The sequence below is a fragment of the Rhipicephalus microplus genome, chromosome 2, assembly GCF_043290135.1.
Source record: "Rhipicephalus microplus isolate Deutch F79 chromosome 2, USDA_Rmic, whole genome shotgun sequence".
Taxonomy (NCBI): domain Eukaryota; kingdom Metazoa; phylum Arthropoda; class Arachnida; order Ixodida; family Ixodidae; genus Rhipicephalus; species Rhipicephalus microplus.
This window is the reverse complement of record NC_134701.1, coordinates 141542961-141569598: the sequence shown is the minus strand read 5'-3', so window position 1 is coordinate 141569598 and position 26638 is coordinate 141542961. Positions and strand designations below refer to the sequence as shown.

The following is a 26638-nucleotide window of genomic DNA, read 5'->3' as shown; positions in this document are numbered from 1 at the left end:
TTGTTTAAAAGGGCTTCGCAAAGTAACCGAGTGGCTCGTGACTGCTCAATTAAGAATCGATGCACGGTCTGCGAGACCGGATTTGTCATTATTACCGACGCCTCAAATGGAGGAGGAAGCAACAGGCTCGGAAAATGATGTCTACGTATGCGACCTTCAATGGGAGACCAGACGTGCCTATATTTAAATATGGCGTGTGATTCATATGAGACGCAGACGCGTTGCCCGCGGCAAGACGCGCGCATCCTCTTAAGCCAAGGCGTGCCATTTAGAGAGGCCTTCGACAGGAAACAAAGCCAATGATCTGGCTACAAAAACAACGTCGTTGTTCCTTCATGCGGAAGATTAGTTTACTAATACCGCTAATACTTCGTCTTCCTTACGCACGGTCGGGTAAAGCACACTTCAAGAATATGGTGGAGGCTGTTCCAGGCGGTTCCAACCGGTTTGTTTTTCGAAGGCTTTCTCCAAAAGTAAAGGGTGCCGAAGTTATTTGCAATTATGATGTATACGAGCCCGCGTACTAACCCTGAGTGCTACGCTAAGGACTATAGGCCGCTTTTACATATGAGCTTGTTTATATTATAAGGACAATTTCTGAGTTCTTCATTTCTAAATAAAACATCCACTGCGAAAATTCGGTACTCTATTTAAAGCGAAACTGAAGCTATAGCAGCTCACTTGCGATGTTCCCGTGCGCAAACATTATTGAACTAAGTCGAGGGCCTCTTGAAAGAGGGAAGTGAGACGTGTTCAACCTTCCTGACCTCTCTCTCACTGGCATTACTCTTACTGTAGAGATATTGACCTAACATCAAAACAAGTGTAGCAGGGGTCAGTATGGTTGTCCTGGTACGAGCACCAACCTCGTGAACTGCAGTGGCACCTCGTTTGGGTATCGTGAACACAACAGAACACTGTTAGTACAAACAAAACACCGAAATAGAACGTTCATATGCCAAGCAGAAGCATGAAAATTCAGTTCGTATTTACGCTAATACATCGCACACTATACTCTCGGGTAAACATACTTCTGTTATGATTATTCCCCTCCTCTCGCCGTATCAGCATGTAAGCCATTTACTGTACGACGGCAAATTGACCAAAGCTGCGACGCTAGAGAACAGACACATGCAAGGCACTGACAGGTCCGAGCGTTTTACAGAATAAACGGAGAGGCGGCTTCGAATGTTGCTGATCGCTTCAGTACACGTAGAGTCGTCGCCTTCGATTTCAACACGCACAGTATTGTTTTTCTGTCTCTGGGTAGACGTACGTACTTTATGACGAGCCCTCCGGTCTATCTAATGCTGAAGGTTCATTCCGCATACGCTGGGGCCGAATCCCGGCCGCATTATATGCAGAGTGATCGATAGGCGGGCACACTGTTGCTGGCACGCGCGCCCCCGGCGAACGGGGTCTGGCGGGCACTGAAATAACGGTGTCAGTGTGCGAGCCGCCGGGGAAGAGAGAGGATGAGAAAAGAAACGAGGAATGCACGTGGCGCTCAGCTGACGCCGTATCCACGCGGCAGCAGCAGCAGCAGCTATCCCGTCCGGCCGGTTTGCGCCGCCGGTAGACCCGCAGCGTCGCCGATGCCTTTCGCGAATTCTGCCGCCACGGACGATGCCCTCCCGCTTTGCGTCTTCGTCTGCATGTAACGAAACTACTGAGACGCGTATTAAAACGGGCACGTATTTAACCGAAACACGGACATGTGCGTTTCAATGTAAAGATTCGACAGAAGTCTGTCTGGTTGGGTACGAAACCCCTGAGGAAGGAACCAAGTCGGTTTCGAAACGTCGGCTTTCTTCAAAACTTTTGGTTGTAGTCTAAATCATCTCCCAGGACATGTGCGTTCTCATGAAATGGTGCGGGTGTAACGCGCTGATGACATAGCTGTGGCTGGTGCGGAAACAAAAGAAACGAACGAACAGAGCTGTCGAAACAGACATCCAAACAAAAGGGGCTCAAAGCTCATTGCGAGACAGGCCGTTGCGGTCATAGTACAAACTTGTTCGTACTCATGTATCAAAACATTGAAATGCTCGTGTTTACGGTATACCAATGTGTTACAGTCCGCCATAGCTGCCCATAGTATGGGGCGGCCAGGATCACTTCAAGCTGCTAATGGCAGTTGGTATTGTCTGGTAAGTTGTAAAATAAATTCAATTCTATTCAAACTAATTCACCTGTTCACCTCTTTGACTTAATTACTCCTATCTTTTTTCTTTAAATGCCCTTACCATGCTACATGAGTGAGAGAGTGAGGGAAAGAGAGTGAGGATGTAGAAGGGTTTCAGCTGATATCCCGCTGATAGTATACTGCTAGCCGCTGACTCGCAGCTGGCACCTAACTTCCGGCCACAGTAGTTTCTGCGTATTGTGTGTCGCAGCTACACCGTGTGTGAGAAATGCTCAAATACTTTTCTTTTCAATAAATATCAACCAAGGCGATAAACATGTGGTATGTGAAGGTGATTCAGTCTGAACTAGTTCAATAAAAACGTTTCTTTGTGCGTGCGAGTTTAAACCACACCCACTGTGTTCGCTCACCCCTTATACATACTGGCGTGCATGTAGTAGTTTCTTCTGGGACACAGCGTCAATGCTAACTTCTGGCATGGAAGCCAAAGCAGATCGACACGATGGTGTTGCTGCGAACTATCGAGGCACGAACCCGACTGCAAAAGCAAGGCTGGGCCGTCATTGGTTTGCTGAATGATCCAACATTGGAATTTTCGTTAATGGGGCAATAGATTCGATGAACGGACTGCCGCCTCATAACGGCGGGAAACATCAAGAGAGTTCTCCTTCCTTGATAGCCGGCAATACAAAAAGTCGCAATTCTGTGGTTGTGCCGCATGAATGGGTGCTACAGCGCGACCTGCAATAAAGAGAAGAAAAAAAGAAGTACCAAGACCAAAAAAAAAAAAAACATACTGAGGTACGCGTTTCTAGGTCGACTTCTCTGGAAGCACGCGTCCGCCTGGCCACAGGGCGAGCAGGGAAGCCATTTTCTTAACGGACCGATCTTGGCGGTGATGGCATGGCTGCGCTTGGCTCGGCCGCCATGCGTGGGGCTGACGGCTTCTGGTGTGCTTCGGGCCAGCGCCGTTCGGGAACACAGCGGCGCGTTGGTACGAATTTGAGACAGCTGGAGAGCAATCGTTAGTATGACGTGGATGCCAGTCAACAGCAAGCACCAAGTAAGTAACTAATAATGCACACACAAAAAAAAGATTGTGGCAGGAGAAATGAAGACGCGTTTCCATGGGATAACAAGGCTGCGGAAGGAAGCTGAAACATTCTGCGCTGGTGGTACATTATTTCACGATGGACCGATGTAAACGCAAGACCCGACCACGCAGAATTTGGCGGCTACGGTACGGGTAACGCTTCTTTACAGTTGGAGATGTGAACCAAAATGTGAAGTTCTCACTTTCTTTTCTTGTTGTCAGTGGAAGGAACGATTAGAGAGAGAAAGAGAAAAAGAAATCCGTCCCAGTAACGAATTTTGAGAAAAGACAGGTTTGAACGTGTGCACTGGAACGTCCTAGTAGTGCTCTTTAGATTGATTGCCAAGTCACAGCGAGCCGCTTTCTTTAACAGCGAAGCTGTTCGCAGAATCGCTCCTTGTCCGAGGAACCAAAATGCTATCATCATCATGAACGCGCACATACCACATAAATGGGGTAAACGAAACTACTCACCAATGGTCCACTAAAAAGGAAGAAGGCATCAGCGAGCTCAACAACGAATGGCTGCGAAACGACGGCGGTGAGCCGAAGACCCCGGGTCGAAATCCGAGTCGAGTTTCTATGTCTGTAGTTTGTACATCCGCGTCGTGTCTGTCTCTGGATTAAGTCCAACCTTTCTGCGCTTAGAATAATATAAAAGAAAAACAACCTAGCATCCCCTAGCTAAAGCCTAACGACGACCCAGGAAGAACCTAGAAGCAACCAGAGTAGTCTTCAGAATCTTCCAGTTTTGTTCTTTCGAGCCTTGCCCAGCTTAGTTGAAGCGTAGTCATTTTTTTGTCTTTTTTTCTTTTTCTGCGTTACCAAAAACTGCCGGATACGTCGTGTGGAGAGGAACTACCGTGTCCCTCTTCACTTGAAGAAGCCCGTCGTGCTGCACGTTTTTGAAGTGAAGTCGTGAAGTAAATTTATTTTGCAGATTTCCTTCTGCGGCCACGCAAGGATGTCCTAAAAGCACATTTCCTGAAATTTTCGTTACGCCTCATAATCACACGGTGGCTCGTAAAAAAAAAAAGAAAAAACAAACCCAGAGCTGTTGCTGAAATTTTTCTTCGTCCAATCGTGGACAAGTTGTGTCAGCGGTGCGAAGCAAGCTTAAGTAACTGTAGCTATCGTAATAAATTGCAAGAACTCAATTTTTGTTGCATACGACAAGCAACCGCCGTCTGGCTCGCTAAGTACCACACCATCTATAATATACACAAGGAACAAAGGACATAGCCAGGATTTCATTCCGGGTGAGACTTCGACCAGCTAAATGTATATGTAGGTATATGAATGAGTGTATACATGCATAAGACGACCTCTATATCCCGTTCTCTTATATTAGGTAGCAAACACGAGAATACCCAATAAGACCACACCTCTATTTGAATATATATGCTTTTTATACCCGAACTTAACATTTAACGGCAATAGGCGGAATGCTGCTCCTTGCAGCTACGCTCATGCGAGGAGCTGTCGCATACCGAAGCAATGATTCAGCGCATTTTTCCCACTGCTAATAACATTCAACAAGGACGCTTTAATGGTCTTCTAATATGCAAATTACTACGCACACATTTACTGCTATTCTCTGCGAAACCGCAGTAAAAAGCTTCCGTCCGACCACACAGCGAGTCGGGACGTCCCGAGAGAAGGCCGTAGAGTCCCGCCTCCCTCTTGGCGAAAACATCGACGTGCGCGGTTTCCCGGAGTTCCAAGCTTGTGAAACACGCACGAAAAACACCAGTAGCGGCAGCTTCGCATACATAGCCCGCCAATCCATCATTGTGCGAGACAAATTACAGTAAACGATACTTCCGAATGGAATCGCATAGCTGATCGCTTCATTGCAGAAGACAGCAGAACGAGGCGGGCTATAAAATAGTTGTTGACGGAGACCGCGCGCTACCACGGCCGCACTCGCCGAAAGCGAGCTTCTTCCTCGTGCGCTCATCGGACGCCCGCGCGCAAACCGAACCGGCGACCTTGGTCGAGGCCCCGTCGCCGGCTTCCGTTCCACCGACATTGTCTTCCTCCTACACTCGGCCAAACCAGTCACTTCTCGGCGGCCGGCGGGAAGCGCACCCGTCCTTACGTTTTCGACCACGTGGGAGGCGAATACGAGTGCGTAGGGTGCTACGTGCATCCCCTCCCCCATATCCTGCATACACACACCCACTTTATCGGTATCTTTTTTTTTTCCTTGCAGCATCCAACCTTTCTCCATCGTTGTCCTCCATCGTCGCATCGCCGATGACCAAGGGGAAAAAGAATAGCCATCGCGAGACGGAGCAAATATGCCAAGGGCACGCCAGCTGGTTGCTTTTCATAGCGCGGCAGCTGTGCCGAAGCCACGCGATGAGGCCCGTCTGTGGGTCGCAGGTGCGTTCGCGCCTATTTAAGGTTGCAGTGCTTCGAGAATGCATCATTTGTAACGTTCACGGTTTTTGCAGGGACGAACGTAAAAGAAGCGCACAGAAAATAAACGACAGCCGGCTCGATCGCTATACGTTGATATTCAATTTGAACAACCGTGCCAATACAATAACGGGTAGCAAATATTAAATTTGCCATCGTACATGTAGCCGGCCCTAAACAGCTGTACTGCGACATTATCTCAAGTTTCTGCGAAGATTATTAGATTATGGCGGTAGTATGCATGGGAATACAGATTGTTGAGTTATCAAACTCAACAATCTGTATTCTTGATATGCGGGCTTTAACGTCCCTAAATCACCATATGATTATGAGCGACGAAACAGTGTAGGGTTCGGGAAATTTCGACCACATGGAGTTGGTTCTTTACCGTGCACCCCAATCTGAGCAGAACGGCCTATAGCATTTTCGCCTCCATCGAAAAGCACCCCGCCATGGTGGTCTAGTGGCTAAGGTACTCGGCTGCTGACCCGCAGGTCGCGGGATCAAATCCCGGCTGCGGCGGCTGCATTCCCGATGGAGGCGGAAATGTTGTAGGCCCGTGTGCTCAGATGTGGGTGCACGATAAAGAAACCCAGGTTGTCGAAATTTCCGGACCCCTCCATGATGGCATCTCTAATAATCATATGGTAGTTTTGCGACGTTAAACCCCACACATCAATCAATCCATCGAAAAGCAGCCGCTGCAGCCTTCGTTCGATCCCACGACCTGCGGATCAGCAGCCGAGTGCCTTAGCCACTACTTGAACACCACGATGGGGCTGGTTGAATTTTGATTAGAAGTGATCGTCCACATTTTTCAGATGCGAAGGGAGCAAGTGGCTACGCGACTGCGTCTGTGCGTTCTTCCGTGCTTCTCTTTCAGCAAAAGGAAAAAACAAATTATCATTATTGTTATGAGTCGTTAGCCCTTCAGCCCACCAACGGAAGGGAGCCGCAAATTCTCTTCAAAAGCATTCCTTTCCAGGTACACACTCGTCCAAACCGTCCCTGTCCGCTCAGTGTTCTCACGCCATACATGCCAAGCCGGTGAAAAACAAGCCAGGAGCCGTTTCGAACCCACGACGCGACAGCTTTCAAATACCTTTCCCCTCACTACTCCCTAAAGTATGTTTAAATACATAAATAAACAAAAACTAAGCAAAGGAGGCAAAAAAGGGTGCACGTTTTGGACCAAGCTGGAAACTTTCCTCGACCGTTTCTACTCGGAAACTATGTGCCAGACAGCAAGAAGAAGAAAAAAAAAAGCAGCCCAAACTAACGACGCGCACTTTCGTTTACCACTGGGCTTGCGATCGCAAATGCACGCGAACAGTATTCTTGCCCCGCCTAGTCTCCCCGGTTGACGGGCAACAAGAATCTAGCGCCTCTCTCTCTTTCTCTCTCTCTCTTGATACTCGCGGTGCTACAAAGCATCGCTGGGTGAGGAGGCGTCTCCCAGTAGTCTCTAGTAATAGGCAGGGCGATCATCGGCTCACCAATTTAGTCGGCGCGTCTAGTGACAACCGTCGCGTCCGTGTAGACGAAGTGCTCCCTACTCCGCAGGACACCCGCACGTGGGCAGACGCCCCCCTCCCACCCCCGCACCCCTTTGCGGCGGCAGTTTTTGTTGCGGTGCGTTGAAGGAAGTGCTACCTCGGAAGCATCCAGCCAGAGTAAACAAGGGAAAAAGAAATGGAGACTGACTACGACATAAAGGTTGGCTGCGGGAACCGGAGCTCGAATGGATTCCGCAAAACGACCGTTTGGATTCCCGGGCTCACAAACAATGCTGCCTCTGTACCTTGGGAGTGAGTTCTTCCGCTTGTAGATGAGTGAAGTGAATGTCAGGAAAGTTTCCCATATTAGTACAGGTGTTTGTAAAAGAGATATTGGTCTGAGGTTGAAAAAAAAAAAAACGTAATGTCTGCCGTCATTCGGAAACAAGTGTGGCGTTTCCAGCACTGCTAACTTGTATCTCGAGCCAAATCTCTCTCAGCATATCCTTTTTTAGACAGATAACTATGGTCAGACAGAGCAACGGAATAGATGCCATGAGATAGGAAGCCTCGTTGAGGACGGTAAAGGTTAGGTGGGGCGAGGAGAATAAAGTTGCAGGCATGAATCGTTCGATGCAGGACAGCGTGGGTTAGACGTCAAAGGGAAGAGATAAATTAGCCTCACGATGACGATAATGATCTTCTGCCCCTCTTCTCGCGTGTTCTCAAAAGAGCTGTGAGGAGCGCAACGAGAGGGTTTGCGAACTGAGACGTTCCCGGATGTATAGAGCCACGTGCAATTTCAGTGCGCCATAATATTCCCCAAAATAGCTGGACAACCACAATTATATTACATCAGCGTCATTTCTTTCTTTATGTCATGCGCCTTTATAGGGTCAGTGACTATGGGATGACGCTGTAGTGTTTGAGTTCACGGGTTGCATACTGGCCGCAGCGACCTCATAAGGAAAATACAAGCGAAATAGAAAGAAAATAAGAAATAAATGTATAGTTTGCGTTAGCGTATGAGCATGTCAAATAGCTGCCACATGGTTAAAATCAATCCGCGGTTACCCACAACTGTCGTTAAATTGCAACAAATAACCAGGCAGACTGACGTGTTCTATGCAATTACCCTTTCCCAATATTACGGCATCGCGTCTTATCTGCCAGCCGGAGAACGAAAACGGGAGGAAGAAAGCGTGGGCAGCCTGCCAATTTCATTTGACGCCTCACACCTCAAACGGTCAGTGACGGCAGCGCCAGGAAGGGAATAGGGGCAGCGGCAGCGGAACACAACATTCGCAAGGCGGTGTATGAGGAAAGCCTTACCGAAGAAAAAAAAAGATATTCAAGAAAATATATGCATAGACGGTAGTTTACCTGGAGCGCGGTGCCATGTCTAATCAAAGCACACAGTCGCGAACAATCGAACTACAGGAGGAAAATTAAGAACAGGTGGGCCAAAAGAAAAAAGCATATTAAAAATCGAAATTGGCATAGGGAGCGCAATATCGGCTTGCACGGCCGCGTGCTGCAGACTCTCCGAGTAGCAAACGGTCGCCCTGATTTTTTCGGGGTCGAGCAGAGATTCGCATTTATGACATCGTGCGCAGACCGAGCAGCGGCGCGCTCAGAAACCGGAACGCTGAAGTTTGGGTACCGACGCCCACCTTTAGAGATTCATAATATATTTTTTTTTCGGCGTCGTTTTCACTTCCCCCTATACGTCGTCGCATATTTATGTCATTTGCCCGTACGACCTGCAGTAAGCAGCTTTCGGTACACCCTGATTTAGACCGACTCACTTTCCACGCTTTTCAAGCGAGGCGGTGGCGATTTCGTTAGGAAGATCGGACGACACCGAAAAGGAATCCACTGCTCTCCTCCTTCCTTATGTTTCGCATGGCCGGCAGGGGTAAGTCGCGCCGCCATGTTTTTTTTTCCGCATTCCACCGTTCCTCTAATGGAGTATACGTACAACATATAGCTTATTTGCTTGCTCATCATATAGCTTGTTCATAGCACAGCTTGCTGTCACTTCTAAATCTTGCAAATTAGGATCTATTAGCTATCATCCCTCTCTTGCGAATTATCCCACTCTCGCGAGTCGAGTTACGCCGAGTGCTGTGCTGTTCCGGATGAAGTGGCATCACCCCGAGCGCGAGGGTCACGCGCTGGTTAAGTTACACTAAAACGGTTCAATCTGGTTACACGTAACCCAGGGGGTGTTGAGATCGCGCCTTCGAATAGCGCGTGACCCCGTTACGTTGAATTACGCGGGATCACGGTAAAGAAAGAAGAGAGAAAGAGAAAGCTGGCTGCCGTTGACGCAACTCTCAGGGGGAGGTCACTACACGAGTTCGGAAAGGGTCACGTGCATAACGTAAGGCCCTTCAGGTCAACGAACTCGTTCATTTATTTTTTTCTTCATTTTTTAAGTCCATGCCACGATTTTACGACAGACCTTGAAGCTTTTCGTCAAGGAATTGACGGTTGGTGACAAAACTCTACCAGCGAGGGCATGAGATTCCGTGTGTGGTTTAAAAATCCTCTTGTTTTACACGCAGATTCGTAGAATAAGCTTCGTTGACACAGATCATTAAATCGAGCTTATGGTATAAGCGTACGACTTTGGAACTACTCTATACTGGTAGAGGCGGTGGCTACAGACTATGTACTTGCAATTATTTCTAATTGACCACAATGATACGATCACAAGGTCAAGAAGCACACATAATCGAACGATTCTCCCGTTCACTCTGACGGTTGTAGACAATAATACCGCCCTTGTGCTTCTTTTTATGGCAGACACTGCGTAGTACTCACGGAGTCAAACGTGACATCAGTTTTATGAACAGAACTACGAAAACTCACAGTAGCTCGAGATAACCACGCCATGTAGCAATGAATTTGATCGATGATTGATATGTGGGGTTTAACGTCCCAAAACCACCATATGATTATGAGAGACGCCGTAGTGGAGGTCTCCGGAAATTTCGACCACTTGAGGTTTCTTAACGTGCACCCAAATCTAAGCACACGGGCCTACAACATTTCTGCCTCCATCGAAAATGCAGCCGCCGCAGCCGGAATTCTATCCCGCGACCTGCGGGTCAGCAGCCGAGTACCTTAGCCACTAGATCACCGCGGCGGGGCAGCAATGAATCTGGTCTCTGAAGATAACGTCGGTTGGTTCTGACGTACGCTTTCGAGACGACATTACGCCGATACTATCCTAATTGAAGACGGTGGAAGCAAAAGGGTGTGTTACCTAGCCCTCAATTTTTGTGTTTCAATCAGCGAGTACTAACAGGGCTTTCTTTCCCGAGTCTTCTACAAAACGACAGTGTAGGATAGCTGACTGAAAATGTATTAGCTATTCTCCACGCGTTTATTTTTTTAAAATCTGTGTATTTTCCCCTCTCTAAAAACACAAGCATAAACACATCAACACACGTGTAGCGCGCGATCCGTGTTCTGCTTTCTCACCGTCTACGCTAAGTGCGCAGAACTTTGCCGACAGCTGTAATTGTATGTGCCGGTGGGCGTACAGTACGGAGAACAATCGCGCTTGTCCTTCGCTACAGTTTCGCGAGGACGTCGGCTGTGTGAACGATCATTATCGAGACTTCGCCGCCTATATAGCGCACACATACAGGCACGACACACTATCGCCTACAGAGAGCCTGTTCAATAAAGTATTGGCAACCGCGAGACTGTACGAAATTGAAAATATTCTAGCTCGAAGGAGCGAAAGCTGATATGTAGGTTTTAAGATTGCCTGAAGTTAAACCGGAAATGACATCTTAAAAAAGATCGGCAAGCAAACGACGATATGTATAATGGATACACACATACGTCACGCGCGCAGTACATACACATCTCTCTTTCAAAACGTATGCAACAACATTCTGATGCGTGTATGCTAAGGCTTTGTGTAGCCGTAATGTGTCATGACTTACAGCAAGGCAAGCGACTATGTGATCGATGTGACCCGCATGAAATTCGAACTATGATCAGTCAGTTTAGCTGCCTAACCATAAACAACGAAGTATATTCAAGACATCTGAAGACATATCGACGCACCCGGTGTAACCGTGTAAGTAACTTGAACATTTTGGGGGGCCGACCGGTTCCTGTTCAACGTTATCTACTTAACCTACCAACCACGAAATGTGAATGATAAAAAAAGAAAGGGAGAGGGCGAAAAAAGTTTTATCTCTACACCGGCCCGTAATCTATTCTACTGTATTTCTTATCCTTCCATTTGTAAGCACAGAACAGCTGAATTTTCAGCATATTTGTTCGCCCCCTGCATGAAATAACTAACACTGTACACGTGAACAAAACTTCACCATAATGATAACAGTAAAACACCGTTCCGAAATGAATTTGAAATAATGTATAGCGTCACATACTTTGTAATGAATTCGACACTAAAGAACAAGAGCTCCAGAGCTTCAATAGAAGGAGATCAATACACATCAAGGGCTTATAGACGGGTCGCAAATGCACCTGGAAGGTGCACACAAAGTCTGACTCGCGCATGAACAAAGGTAAACAAGCGTTCACACAAGCATCGGTTGCAAAAGTACAACAAAGGAGCGTTTACAACGTCTAAAATTCTTGTTGCGAGGGGCACGCCAACTGTTTACGGGATGAGAGTATGCCCCGTTGAAGAGTCTTGCAGCCTTCTCGCAGAAACTCGAGCCCGTACGAGACACTCCGACTTGGACAGGACAATAAGATCACGGAATCGTACCAACGCTTAAATTATGGAAGCGCTGCGAGGAAAGCTTAACAAATGCAATTACGCTGCCACGGCTTGTAGACCTGCCCATGCACAAAGACCTTTAAAAAGGAGAAGCCATTAGAGTATTAGGGTAACAGCCCTTGTAGCTACCTGCTCGAGCATGGTCCGAGATATATCAGACGCTGTACTCGGCAGGAAAACGTCCTTTCTTTAACACAGGTATAATTAGGCCTCCGCAGACGGCGGTCTCAAAAGTAATCCAGTGGGTTCCAAGCTACCGCATAGCGGTTCACATACATAGTAAACACGTTGGCGGTGCGCAGGACAGCCGTTACGAATCAGGTATCACTAGTGGAAAATTCTTGTAAACGTCTTGTAAAGTTCAACAGGAAAACTACTTCACTTTGAACATTCTTCAAGGTGAGTGATGACGAAGAAGTACAAAGCTCCCGCGAGGGCCTGCACATGTACTCGTAGCAGCCCGAAGAACGAGTGCATGCAGTATTCCACGCGATCGGCTATGGTATAACACCCATTTATGCAGCTTTTCATTTTAGTTCGTCGCTACCTCTCCCCCTCTCTCTAGCAATAGCTTGCAAATGTTTCATTAACAAGAGTTAGGATGATCACCGTTAAGGTTGGATCGAGGCTCTCACACTCGCTGATGCGCATGGTTATCGTCGCTCAGCCGTTAGCAACGTTATATTGCACGAGTTTGCATTATAAAATCGGTTTGCTTCATAAATTTATAGTCACCCCGTGCGTTCAGAAAATAAAAAAAAAATATCATTCTATACACCGAGATGAACACGTATGCTAGGCACAAGTGGGAATGGTCGCGTGTGGGCGCAGCCATTCGAAAAGGAAACGTGACGTGGCCTACACACGAAGTCGACCCCACGCAACGTGCAACGATTTTTTTTTTGTTATCCGGGTCGCCCTATACAGACATCGTTACGTGTATACGCTATAGTGGCCGTTGATGTGTAGGTGGCGTCGTCGTGGTTCAGGATACACGTTGTTGCTATATAAGCAAAGGTCGGTGGCGATATATCTCAACTATAATCTGTGGCGAAAGCCACGCGAGGCAATTGCCCAGTGCTGGTGCATAGTTTGAACTTTTGTATTGACTTTCTCTTTCGCTCTTTTGCTGACCCCACGTCATGTGTAGAATATACGACACAGTGAACTGTCGAATGCCTGCAGTAGTCTAGCTATTTTAGCGTGACTAAAATGAACACAAGAAATTACAGGACCAGTCATCCTCAGGCCATCTTGTGATCATTTTATTCGCGCTAAAGGGGCTTTGCCGAACATTAACCGAGTGCTTCAAGCGAAGCCAACCAGTAACAAAAAACAGAATTGAAGTTCGTGCTCTGCAAATCCTATATAGGTTTCTCGTTTATCATTTTCTTCTACTAGTTTCATGCCTAACAGCGTCTGCCAAAGCGCAACCTACGATGACGACGAAAGAACCATCATGGCACAAGAAACAAGTTAAGCTCGATTTCGACATCTGTTTGCATTCTACGAGTAGCAGAAGAATAAGTTAATCTAGTCTGTACTTAACGTCCCCGCCTTTTCAGTTACTCTTCCTTTATATGCACCCATAAATGTAGCCACGTATGGATACTGAACTGGCAAGCTCACGTTCCTCCTCCATTGCCACTGAATTGCCACTGAGGCATGATGAACTGCATCGATAACTTCTTGCGGTATCAATTGAGGCATAGTTTCAAATACGCTCGGGAACGACGCTGGAAGCTTTTCTATAGCTCACGCTAGCGGCGACCACGTGGATTACGCCTGTGCACTTTCGTCTACGCGACGCGTCTTGGAAGGCGTACATTATGGGAAACTAGACTCGGGGCATCATGCGAGTACGAGACATGTGCCGGCGCCAGACGTTTGGCGGCTGCGGCCAAATGATTCTGCGAGCTTCGCCGACGTATATCGCTGGCGGAAAAAGACTAAATGCCGCGCATGGTGCTTCGGCAAATGGCATGCCTTCCCTGTCCCACGCAGCAAACTGGCCATCGCAACGTGCAATCCTCGTTACTTTTTCTCGTAGATTTTTCTTTTCCTTATTCTTAAAGACATTCAAGTCCGCGCACTTCCTGTCGAGTGGCTCTAGACGCCGTCGACACACACGACGCGAAACGAAACGTGCCTCACGAGTTACGCAAATTCCAGGAGCCTAAACATCATGAATGCGCGCTACTTTTTCGTGCTGTGTCTCGAAATGCGTTGCGCGAATTATACCGTGCCGATTCTTCGTTCTGCGTTTATAAGCTGACTTAAAACGAAATTTTCACGATGCACACAGGTGTAATAAAGTTTACGCCACCTTATGCTCGGTACCAGTCATTACTAAATGCATGGTAGATTAGAATTTACACAGAAAAGCGGGAACCATACTCCCCGAAAAACGTCTTACGCTTAAAATATAGATAACATACTGTATATATAATCATACCAGACTGTGGTGAAATGCAATTAGAGAAGAAAACTTTAGTGCATAAAAACCCAATATACCATGCCACGACAAAGCCGCGTTTCCTTTGCGATTAATCGAATTCTACTTCGAACCAGTATTTGTAGCATATTAGGTCCTTAGAATGACTGCTTTATTTGTTCTATTTGCACGGATTACCAAGCATAATAATATAGCATTTTTTGTGCGTGACAATGGCATTTTAGTGTGTGACAAATCATCACAAATCATCACATCACGCAGAGAGGGCTGTTGTTGCACGGAGGCAGGGGAGGTCGTGTGAGCACGTAATCACAAATTTTACTGTGCAAAATAACGCTCACTGACGCGATTAGTATGTTAAAGTCTTTACTCGTATTAGCAGTCGTGGTAAAACATCATGGAAAACTAGAAGATAATAGTGATATTTACTGGCACTAAATTGGCCTAATAATTTGTCATTATCTCGTAATCACAAAGTGGGCACCACTTATGTCTACAATTATTATTATTATTATTATTGATATTATTATTGTTACTATTATTATTATGACATATAAAATTAGAGTGGCTGGAGAGCTACGATAAAGTTAAATGAACGTCGTTCATATGCAAAACAAACCAGCTTGCATACGAAAACATTTGGGTTGCATAAGAATTTCAGATCGCGAAGTCCGATATTGCAGTATATTTTTTATAGACCGACAAAATAGATTATCAGCAACTGCTATGTTGACCAGCCACACAATAAAACAAACGCAATGCGTACAAAACAGTTCCTTCCACACGATTACAGCTGGATTCAACCACATCTGACATGCGCTTGTGGTGGCACACTTCAAATAATGCTAACATGTGCAACGAAGGAGCGCGAATATCCACAGCCACCTAACACAGGTCTCTATATTATTATAAAAAGTGTAAAACGCTGTAATGTTTGTAAGAAAAGAAGCAAGTGCTATCACTGTAGTCGTTGCGGCTCACGTACCTGTATGATCGCGATCCGTCGACCGCGATGTGCTCGCTCTTCTAGAAATCCGTCAGGAATCCGCGTAAGCGGTACAGGCCGACCGGCCGCGCACACCCGCGAGACACCCGTCCACAAACACACACACCAAACGGGGCGATGCGGTCCGTAGCGACATGCAGCACCAGTGTCGGACACCAGAGGACCACCGTCAGATGTTGCCGCCGCCTCCAAGAGCAGAACGATGAAACTCCACTGATCAATGTGCTCGTTGCCGCGAGCCGACCGCACTTCCTGTAGTTTCGAAACGGGCGAAGAAAAGCACAGCGATGATGCGTTGTTGTCCGGAGAAGCTTTTCCGAGGTGTCGGGCCAAAGGCGCCCGCTCGCAGTCACGTCGCACTCGATGGGTCGAAGACTACGCGACGTTTCGGCTCTCGCGAAACCGTTCTCCCTGGCCGTAAAAGCGGGACGCGGAGGAGCAACAGTCCGCCGGCGCGACTATCGTCGGGCGACTGGGATTGGGCTCGCCTTCTCCATCACCTACGCGGCGCCCAGTTTCTTCGTCCTGTTCGCTTTGTTTTTCCTCTCCTCTGAAAGGGGGGAGACTTTTCCCCTTTCGTCAGTCATGCCAGCGGAGTAGCGAGCGAGGCACCACGTGACCAGGTGAGGCACGACGTCACGCGAGACGTCACAGCTGCCGGAGAAAGCGGTGGCCGTACGAGAAGGGGAAGAGGAGGAAGACTACAACGCTAAGACCACGCAGAAGAAGAAGAAAAACGGTGGCGGCGCGCGCGAGGCAGGTTTCTCCAGCTTCGAGCGGCGCGATGTCCACCCTATACGGCCGCACAGCAGTCGGTCGCCTGGCTTCGCCGGTGTAACATGTCGCCGCCGACGATGTCGAAAGAAGCCTGGTCGGCAGCCGCGCTGTTCGGGTGCGTACGCTGCGGAGACTCACTTACCGCTTGTAGCGAACCATACCCTTCGGAAGCGGACACATTATGCAAGCACGCGAAAAGTTATATGAACATCTGTTTCGTTTGAACGCCAACAAACACGGCCCTTTAAGAGAGACAACTTCACCTTGCGCTGATTCCACGCCGGACGGATTGCTAACTGCGACCAATGGAGTTTCGTTGCTCAGGAGTTTCGTTCCTCACAAGCCTCGAGCTACCGCTCGCTATAAGCGACAGTAGTTCTTGCGATGCAACTGTTAACTCAAACGATAGCTGAAGGAAGTGTCAATGTCGTACATCAGAAAGAGCTAAAACAGGCGCATAATACTATAGCGGTGACACGTAGCAAAATCAGGGCGTTTAGAAAAGGATGAGGGGAATCAATTTAAATTGTTATGTCCATTATGAGCGGGTCACTATGCGTTAGCGGCAGGCTGCTTCGGAGTATCTTAGCATCAAGAACATGGGCTGAAAAGCATGCAGTTAATTTTATGCCACGCTTTGGTTCGCTTCACGGGCAACGTTCATCTTCTTACCTATGTTCACCCAACATTTGTTTGGCGTTCCCGTTCGCGAGGTGCCATGATAAATTACTTTTTATCTGGAGAACGCTAAAATTTCAGATCTTTCTCCAAACAAATCTAATCACTGTAAACCGGGGAAAGGATGAGCACTTGCATGAAAGGCGCACTTTCTGGTTCTCGTGGTGGTGGTACGCGCACTAGCTGCGCTGCCATGCTGTCCCGAGAACGGGCTCATAAAGACTCCTCCCGGTGTGGCGCTAACTGGCCCCCCGGTGTCCGCTTACGTTGTTTGCTTGAAATGTCAGTTCATTCACGCTACATGAAGTTGTTTCACGCAGCCATCGTTATGAAGCAAGTCGCTACCACAAGGATTCGAATAAGGCATCCCCCCAGAACTGCAGAGCGCCTAATGCAGAAACACTTGACCAGGCAACGACCCTGTCAACGCTCACCTCCTGATTAACTCACCATATGTTGGCGGCAGGTAGATCAGATCACTGATCGCAAAAATCTTAAAATTTGTACCTTACATTTCCACGCGTGAACCACGTAGTCGACTCACCTCATTGCTTATAAAACGGTAATATATCCCCCCCCCCCCCAAAAAAAAAAGATGCAACTGAAGAACCGCTTTTCACGATTATAGATTAATCTTCACCGTATAAATGTAAAGTGGCAGTAAGAGAAAGCCTTCACGAAAGAGACGAAGACAGCAAGAAGAAGTATTGGAGAAAAGCAACATGGTAGATGTGTCAATAGCTCAGCTGCAGTGGACTGTCATAATCGCGTGAACACCAGAAATATCTGATGGTGACGCGGAAAAAACATCAGCGTCGTTTTACACCAGCAGCAGCAAAAAGGTACCTTTAAAATAAACACTGTTGAATATACTACACATAAGAGATTAGCGCTACGTAGACGGTGAAAGAGATTTAGAGAAAAAGTACGTTTATTGCGTCAATGAGTTTTTGGCTCAGTCCCACCGAGGCTGACACGAATTACGCCACCTTCCCGCCCACTACCGATTCCTCGCTGCCCGCGTATCCTCTGCAAGCGGTGGCTCGAGGCAGATTCGCAACAGCAAATATTTCGCGCGTGTACGAACGCACTGCGAACGTGTCCGGTTTCGAGCGGTGGTGGCGGCCCCTTTGCCGCGCCGCACGGCCAGCGGAGCATGAGGCAATGCGGAGAAGCTAACCGAGGCGAAGGCGGCCTGATTTACACCGCGTTTCGCCTTCGCCGCCGCAGTGAACGCCTCGTGGGAAAACCGGCGCTGCAGGGACGAACGTCTTCGAGGCCGAGCATGAAGGAGGACGCTGCGACGCGGTTGGCGCCGCTGCCTCGTCGGTACGTGCGTGACGCAGCGCGTGCGCTGATACCCGGATGACATTGAATATAACGCGCGTTGTACGGACACCATATAGACTACGCAGACTGGACAAAATAAATAAAAAAAGGGGTAATAAATCGAAAGCCATCCAGCCCCGTATGCATTTCCCTAAAAACCGAGGGCCAAAAATGGGCCACATTTTTCTTCTGAATAGATTGAATTGGTTGATTTCTTTGAGGGCCACGAAAACAAATATTCGTGGTTTCCTTCTTGTTCAACGCCTCATACGTACATAGCCGCAGGTGTCCTACCTTCCTCACAATGCTACCTGAAATAGAATAAGAATTAAGAGGAATAGATATATTTCTTGCGCACGATGATTCGCGGGCACATTTATCCTAACAGGATCATGACACGGCGACCCAGCACACTGTGGTTTTTCAGCGAAAAAAGGCCTGTCATAACGGACCGTAGAGGAACATTTCAGCGTGAGTCTGCCTCGGTGGTATGACGGTTTCAGCTCGGGCTACTGACTTGAAGATTGCGAGTTAGATTCCGGTCGTGGCGGTCGCATTTCGATGGAGAGGTGCGCTGCTATGGGCTGTCAGTGCGCGTAGAAGAACACCAGCTGATCGAAATTTCCGGAGCCCACTGCTATGGCGTACCTCATGATCATATCATGGTCTCGAAACGTAAAACCAATGATGTTTAATAATAATAATAATAATAATAATAATAATAATAATAATAATAATAATAATAATAATAATAATAATAATAATAATAATAATAATAATAAACAACTGAAAACAAAAAAAGGGCAGTGACATCGCCGTTGAGGACGTCTTAGGCAAGTGCCTAAGGGACCCTGCAATTTTTTTCTCTCTCTCCCTTGCTCTTTCTCTCTGTGTTAAAGAGTTGCTAGAAGCTTCTTTAAAAATTGGCAGAATATCCACGGAGTGAATGATGGTAAGTGGGTTGAAACATTCGTCCGTCCATTCGTTCTTGCTTCCGTCTGTCCATGCGTCCGTCTGTGCGACCGTCCATGCGTCCATCCGCCCGTCCGTGCGTGCGTCTGTTCGTGCGTCCGTCCCTGCGATCTTCCACGCATCCGTCGTTCATGCGTCCATCCATGCATCTGTCTGTGTGTCCTTTCGTCCATCTATTCAACACTCCAAGTACCACCATCTCGCATCTTTTCATCATATATTCCCCATATAGAAGCACCGCCATCCAGCGGAACTTTTAAGGACTGAACGAGAGGAGGCACACGCACACTTTCTTACGGCTTGTGCTTCGTGTCTACTTCCCACCTTTAACCACCTCGAGTTCATGGTATATACTAGTTCATTGTATTCATGGCACTGCGGCTCAACGCTCACTAAACTTTTCTAAAACTAAGGAGGTTACGCCCAGCGAGTATAACGTAGCAACCATTTCTTGTCAGATAGTGCTCAATATACATGCCAATGGCTGCTAATGGGGATCGCAGCGTGCGCGTTAACTGAAAGCCGAATGCTCCTGTTTCTCATTCCCCCTTAGCAGCCATTGGCATGTACATTGAGCACTATCTCTTATTGTTCAACAACGCCCAGAAGAAATCTCTCACCGGCACCACCTTGGAGGTCAAAATGTTATACTTGTTACATACCACAACGGCTACTAGGGACGTACGGGTGCCGCTATAAAGAGCTTCGCCCCTAAAACGTGACAGGCGTTCCTAACTGTTCTTTAAACGTGTAGGATATTCAAGTGTGCCGCCCGGGCTCGGACCATGGCATCTACCCATGGTTTTCTACATCCGGAGAGCTCGTATAGATATAGACATCTACCGGGGTCACCGACGCACATGAAGGCGGTGGTTGGCAAAACAGCCCCGCTGGTGGCTGAGCGCGTACAGTAGTGCAGTGTTTGGGGCTAGCTCTCTTTTTTGAAGCTCAAACTTTATGTCACAGTGGCAACAACATTATCTGTAGTATGTGTATGGCTGCCATCTACGACACGCAAATTTCCACATGTTAACCTAACGGAATTGTGCACCATATGCAACAACGCTTCCTTTTAAAATATCTGAATAGCGAATCACAGAAATATCTGTCGAAGGAACGCATACACACGCAGCGCTGCCACGCAGAAGGATCCCGCCGAGTTGCCGATGGAACTTTCTTCGGAGGGAGGGGATGGTGGGCAAGCAGTGACGTCACGCTGTTTGCAAACAGGGAGAGGTTTGCGCTCTTTGTTAGCCACAAGAAAACATGGGAGGCGGCAATTCACAGCTTGTCCTTGGCAGACCAGCACTGGGCTGGCCACCAAGCCCGCGAGGCGGCTGAGGAGCTTGGCATCTCAGTCCCCACGTGGGAGCTGCCCGCAACACAGTGATCTGTGTTTTGGAGGACCAAATTAAAGTTTATCCAATTCAATCCAAAACACGGAATTCAAGCTCGTCGAGCAGACCACGCATGATGTCGATTATGGCCGAACGAATTCAGACGCCAAAGCTTGAACAAGTTTAATCCGGCGGTGCCACTTCACTGCGGTGATGACGAGCTGGGCAGTGAAACACTAAGCAATTCAAAGACATTAATATTAAACAGCGAAACTAAGCTTGCCGTAATTTGTGTGTGCGACCTATAACAAAAACATCAACATCGCAAATGAGTATGCGCCACAGAACATCGGTCAGTTTCATTTCACACCTCTGGTCAACTAAAATGAAAAACGCGACAGTTGGCCCAACAAGAAATGGCCAGAAGCGACGCCAGTGATCCGAAGAGTCCGAGTCTGAACAACAATACTAAAGTAAGGGAAAAGAAATGGCGGCTGCGAGAAGACCCCGGAGAGATGGAAGACCTACGCCAACAATGACAAGCCCGTACATCGACGACAGATGCGATCATCATCATATAATCATCGGGTGTGAACGTTTCGTTTGAGCGCGAGACTGCTGTCTCTGGAATGTAGACATACGTGTAACGAGTGCGTCTGTGCGAGGTTCAACTTGAACCTCTGCACGCTGAGAATAAACGCTGAAGCAACCTAGCTCTATACCTGTTGAATTCTGGCAATGACAAAGAAGCGACATCGAAACGACCTGCATCGCCTATCTAAGGACTAGAATCAACCTAAATGCAAGCCGATTTGTCTTCAGAAACATCGAGTTTCTCTGTTTCAAGCCTTGCGCGGCTTAGTGCGAGTTTCAAGATATATTTCTTCTCTAGTTCTTTTTTTCTTGAGTGGTATACCTGAAATTTTATAGCAGCAGTTAAACCTTTCAACTTGGTGAACTTTGACATCCTGATTAAACATACCTTACGGTTGCGCGTCCCAAAATAATGAAAAGCGAATGTAACGTGTGGCGCTTCTGTTTCTCTTCTCTGACTAATCTTCATCTTTCAAGCATTGCGCCTGGGATAGCGCGTTTAGCACAAATGTAGTTTGAGCTCGGAGTTGCGTTGTGAGCGTAGACACAAAGTAGTAGGAGCATTCACAGTGCCGCGTACTTTAATCGCCAACTCGAAGCGTACCAGGAAGCAGTGCGCGGACTTGTGACGTTTAACTCTTCGTAACAACGGAACACTGCGATGGTTCCGATATGTCTTATGACCCCATCCCATTCCTTTACAGAAGAAAAGCTTTAACGTTCCCTTTCACTTTTTTTCTAGGCCCTTAACTATTACTTCATAACCACGACAGGACCTGTTTTTAAGCGCAAGCGCGAGGAATTTCCGCACCAGCGTAATGAGACAAAAAAACAACAACAAATAGCAAGATGCGTCCGCGGCACTCGACAACTAACGACGACACGCCTTTTTTCCTTGGGTCGCCATAACGCGCACGGTTTAACGCTAGCCGCTGCGCCGTCACATCATACCAGGCGGAGACATCACTTTTTGCTGTAGTCAGCACGTAAGCGTACGACGACCCCTTGCGGTGGTGAAGGGGGGGGGGGTAATTACGATGCCTGCTCGTAGCTTGCGTGTCGTGTTATTCACGTCCCCCCCTTTTCAACTCCGCAGCCAGCGTCCGGCGAAGCAAGGTGCGAACTGCGATGCTAAGACTAAAACTAACCAAGTGAGAGCCGGCGAGGCATCCTGTTTCAGCACGGTTATGGTTTGTTCCTACGCGCGCCAACCGCGAAATGCATTTTCTCGCCCTCCAAAGGGAAGAAGACCGTGTGGCAGAGCAGCTACAGACGACGCGCGTAGGCAACGCGTGGGGCCGTCCCCTTGTTCCTGTCTTGCATATTCCGCCATCTGTCGTCGTTTCTTGCATCCGCGCGCGGCATTATTAGGGGAGACAAGTCATCCCACGTTTTTGGAGGTGAGGGGTGCTTTGGTGGACGCCGCGTTTTACTTTTGTCTCTCTTCTTGTTATTCAAAGCTCGTTTGGATGCACCGCCGTGGGCGCGTCTGGTTTCGTCAGGTGTGCAGTATGCTCGTATACTCAGAAGGAGTTCCGTCTTCATTCCGTTTCCTATGCGGTCGCTGCGAACCGCAACTACGGGACCTCCGCTACCTGCACGCCGTCAGCCTTGCATAGCGCACACGGCGCCGCACTGCAATTAGCGGTCACGAGTTCGTGTCTCTCGTGCCTCTTTCCGCGCCGTTTCCTACTTTCACTCTCGGCGTCCACGACGAGAAATGCGTGGCAGGAACACAGCGGCGCGACCGAGGCATCGCCGACGCTGGCAGCTTCCTCTGCCGTAAGGCGGCGGCGGTCGTGGGTCGGACCTTGTCACTGCGGGGTGGTTTGTTTCCGCGCGCATCCGAGCAGAAAAACAAAAACACCCATTTCGCACCTTCCCCGCGAGCCCATCAATCAGGGCTGTTCCGTTTCCTTGTTTCCTTGAAGGTGTCTGTCTCCGCCGGGAAAGATCCCCCAAAAAGATGAAAATAAAGAGGAGGAAAGACCAGAAGTATATGGTACACTTCACCTTAAATGGACGTCCATTTGGGTCGTCTCCCAAATTGCTTGACGCACCCCTTCTCTTTGGTTGTACACGTGTTATACCCCACTGGGATGCGCCAGGCTTGACGATATTACTGCGCGGGCTTGACATGCTCACTTTTAACTTTGCCTTCGTTCACTGAAATGTTCAGACGACTAAATAACAATGTCGACTTCTTCCAGAAGTCTGGAAAAAAATAGTAGCTATGCATTCCGTAGTCTATGGGCTCTTTACAGCATGCACCTAAATTCTCCCTCTAGACCTGATCTCCAGTCTAATTAGGCAGTTCATTATTTCTTTTTATAAGTGGAACCGTAATTATTATCGCTAGTTTTCTTAATGTGTCTCTTTGGTGCAGTAGAATGCATAGCCGAAGCTATCGGGTAAATGTCACTGATATCTCCAATTTTAGGCATTTTAGGATGCATTTCTTAATACACCATCTATTTGATCACGACGTGATCTCTTTTTTTTAAGTAAATTTTTATATGTCTTATTTCCCGGCGTTTTACGGTTCGATCTAACCAGCTAAGTTCCAATTTACTGTTTCACCATGATCTGCACGATCGTCTCACTTAATTAGGCATGCAAATCGTGCAGCCAGTGTCAGAGAAAAGTAAGCCGGTACCAATGAGAACGTGTCAACTTCATTAGGTGGCACCGGACACAATACCTTGTTAAAACTTACGCTTCTTCCGGGATGCGTTCATAGCCGAACGAAAAATGAGGTGACCATCAAGCTTCGCCTTTAAGAGGTAAGGCATTAGCGATATCCTGTCTCTGTAGGGCGTGTGCTTCAACCAATTAGTGCATACATTTTTTTATTGCGGATTTATATAGTGTAATAAAAAAGTTAAAAGTAGTTTAAGTCAGTGAAGCCTTCGCATATGGCTGAATCCGGTGTGATGGGTTACATGCTTTAAACCTTGAGCAATTATGCGCGGGAAATCTTTTCCAGCTTGCTGCGCACTCGCTACATGACTTTAAGGGAATACGTGCACCAACGTGTGTGCTTTTTGTAATGGGTAGCTGGCTTTGAACCACGACTTCGTTGTCATATCACAGTTCTGACGCCGGATGTTAGCCAAGTACGCTTGTACTATGCATTATTACTGCTATGCTGTATTGTGAAGCATGTACACCGGACGCCGAGCCCGACGCAGAGTTTTATTCCCCTTTCCCCCCACCCCAAGTGTAGGGTAGCCAACCGAGCCAAGCTTGGTTGACCTCCCTGCCTTTCCTCTCTATTCTCTCTCTCTCTCTCTCTCTCTCTCTCTCTCTCTCTGCGGAACGAGCTTTTTAACGCTATCGCGTTAAAGCCGTTGCACGCTGCCTGCATGTACGTATACCTACATGACCTGTGCGTTTGCTCCCCCTAACGCCTGTTTTGCCTACGAAATTAAACAGTCAAACAGCAAACGCTGCCTGAGTGCTCACATTGCCACATACACCATTGTGACCACAGTTCACATAATAAATTGAATAGGTATATATTATTTTATGATTTGGTCTGGATACACGGAAAACATGAACATAGGAATTAGGAATGGAAACAGGCTGAGAACTGCCACGTATAGAGGAGCACAACCCCTGCCGTGCAGCGTCGGGAGAGGGAAACACGCGTGGAAAGGAGATTGGAGGAAAGAAAAGGAAAAGAAGAAAGGAAAGAAAATAACGAAGAACGCAGGTGTAAACGCAGATAATGCGCACCTCTACTCAATGCATTAATAACAATCGTCAAATATTTGTGTGCAATATCTTCTGTAACCTCCACAAAAGTAGCAGAGGTTTCGTATATGTGCGGAAAAGTTCATAGTTTAAGTGGCTGTTACAGCAAACCGCCATGTTGACCCCCCCCCCCAAAAAAAAAATAAAATAAAAAGAAACGCTTATAAATTCACGATGTCACATGTCCAGAATTTGGCACGAACTTTAGAAATGAAGTTTGGCCTTGATTTCAGCTTCTAGTAGTAAACTTGCAATAAAGAAAAATAAAGAAATTCACCACAGTAGAGTTCTCAGAGCACAACTTATATGTGAAAAGCTGTTCGTAGTTTTCCTTTACTGCCCCTTGAAGAAGCAACGCGAAACCTTCGGCACACAGCATCGACACATCCACTATCTTCCTGAATCAAGGCAGTGCGGCTATTCTGTGCCACGCCGAGTACAGCCGGGTGCACTCGAAATAGCCGCAACTAAAAGGCAAGCACCACGCAACGAAAACGGCCGTCTGTAAAAGGCCAAGCGAGGGCCGGTGGTCATCTGGTCGGCAAGCAAGGGGGCGAACTGTCTTGATTTCGTCTAGACGTCGGCCCTTCTCATAAAGAACGGCACCCGGCAGTGCGAGTCACGCGGCGTCCAGCGGCGCCCATGCGCGCCCGCAAAGCACACACAGAGACGCGCGTGCGCGCCGCGTGCACGGCACTTCTCCCCACTCTCCATGCTTTCGCTGTCTACGCTGCAGGAGAGCGGTTGGAGCGAAGCCTAGTTCCGTGCAGCACGGGCAAGCCCGCGCATGGCCGAGGATACACCGACTCGCAAAAACATCCGGGAAAGGTGCGTGGGTTATCTCCGTCCGATCGGGAGTACGCATCTTTACAGAGAGTCGCGCCACTGTCCGGTATATATGAGCTTATGTCTCAACTCTAGTAGCGCCACAAATGAAGACGACAATCTTGCTGGGAGACTGTTCTAGTGCGAGAGCAAAGAACTGTCTCGCGATTTGATCTCGGACTCTCCTTCTTCTTCACGCAAACTCGGCGGTGTGGAGCAGTCGACGAAGTCGGGTGCCGCGGTATAGAGAGGCACCCCCGCGTCCTGTCAGAGAAGGGGGTGCACACAGCAGCGCTCTTCGGCCTGGTGGCACACACGCGCACACACAATCCGCGCCCTTTCGCCGTCCTCCTCGGCGGCGGTTTATGTTTGCTTAGGGCCGCTGTGAGCTGCGGTGGCAGTGACCACGGCCACTGACCCCACGGGCTACCACTCCCACTTTGAAGAGGTTGTAGGCAGTGGCGGGGAAACCTTACGGAGACGAGCAACGCTATTGCGGGGCAAGGTCGTTGAAGTCGCCGCCCGCGCCACTGTCGGAAAGCCTCTCTAATTGAAAGGTATGAGTAGAGGTCGCTTCAAGACAAGCATTTGGGAAAGGTCTGCACGCAGCAGGCACGCAGTGTAATTACAGTGTACTGTAGCGTAACCCGCACAATTCCACGGAGCACTCCGTGGTGCCCCTTGGTGATCTTGATGTGAACAACGCTCAACGTGACGTGGCAGTCTGCAACTAAGTTCAAAGCATTTTATTTAGTGGAGCAGGCTACTATCAATGTGTTTCTGCGCGCGCGAGCGTGTGTGTGTGTGTGTGTGTGTGTGTGTGTGTGTGTGTGTGTGTGTGTGTGTGTGTGTGTGTGTGTGAAAGGAAGGAAGGAAGGAAGGAAGGAAGGAAGGAAGGAAGGAAGGAAGGAAGGAAGGAAGGAAGGAAGGAAGGAAGGGATACATGTGTCTGTTGGAAGCCAGAGAGCCAGCG

At 48.1% G+C, this 26638-nt stretch overlaps 1 protein-coding gene across 3 annotated transcripts in view; it reads right to left on the bottom strand.

The window, feature by feature from the left end:
- Positions 1–26638, bottom strand: part of exp (expansion) — a 315831-nt gene that overhangs the window by 220073 nt on the left and 69120 nt on the right. Inside the window, exon 1 of one of the 3 annotated variants that reach the window (XM_037421925.2) lies at positions 15377–15897. The exons of the other annotated variants lie outside the window; for them this stretch is intronic. The gene's annotated coding sequence lies outside the window, so the exon portion shown is untranslated. Of the gene's footprint in view, positions 1–15376; positions 15898–26638 lie in introns of those variants that run through there. 3 annotated transcript variants of the gene reach the window in all.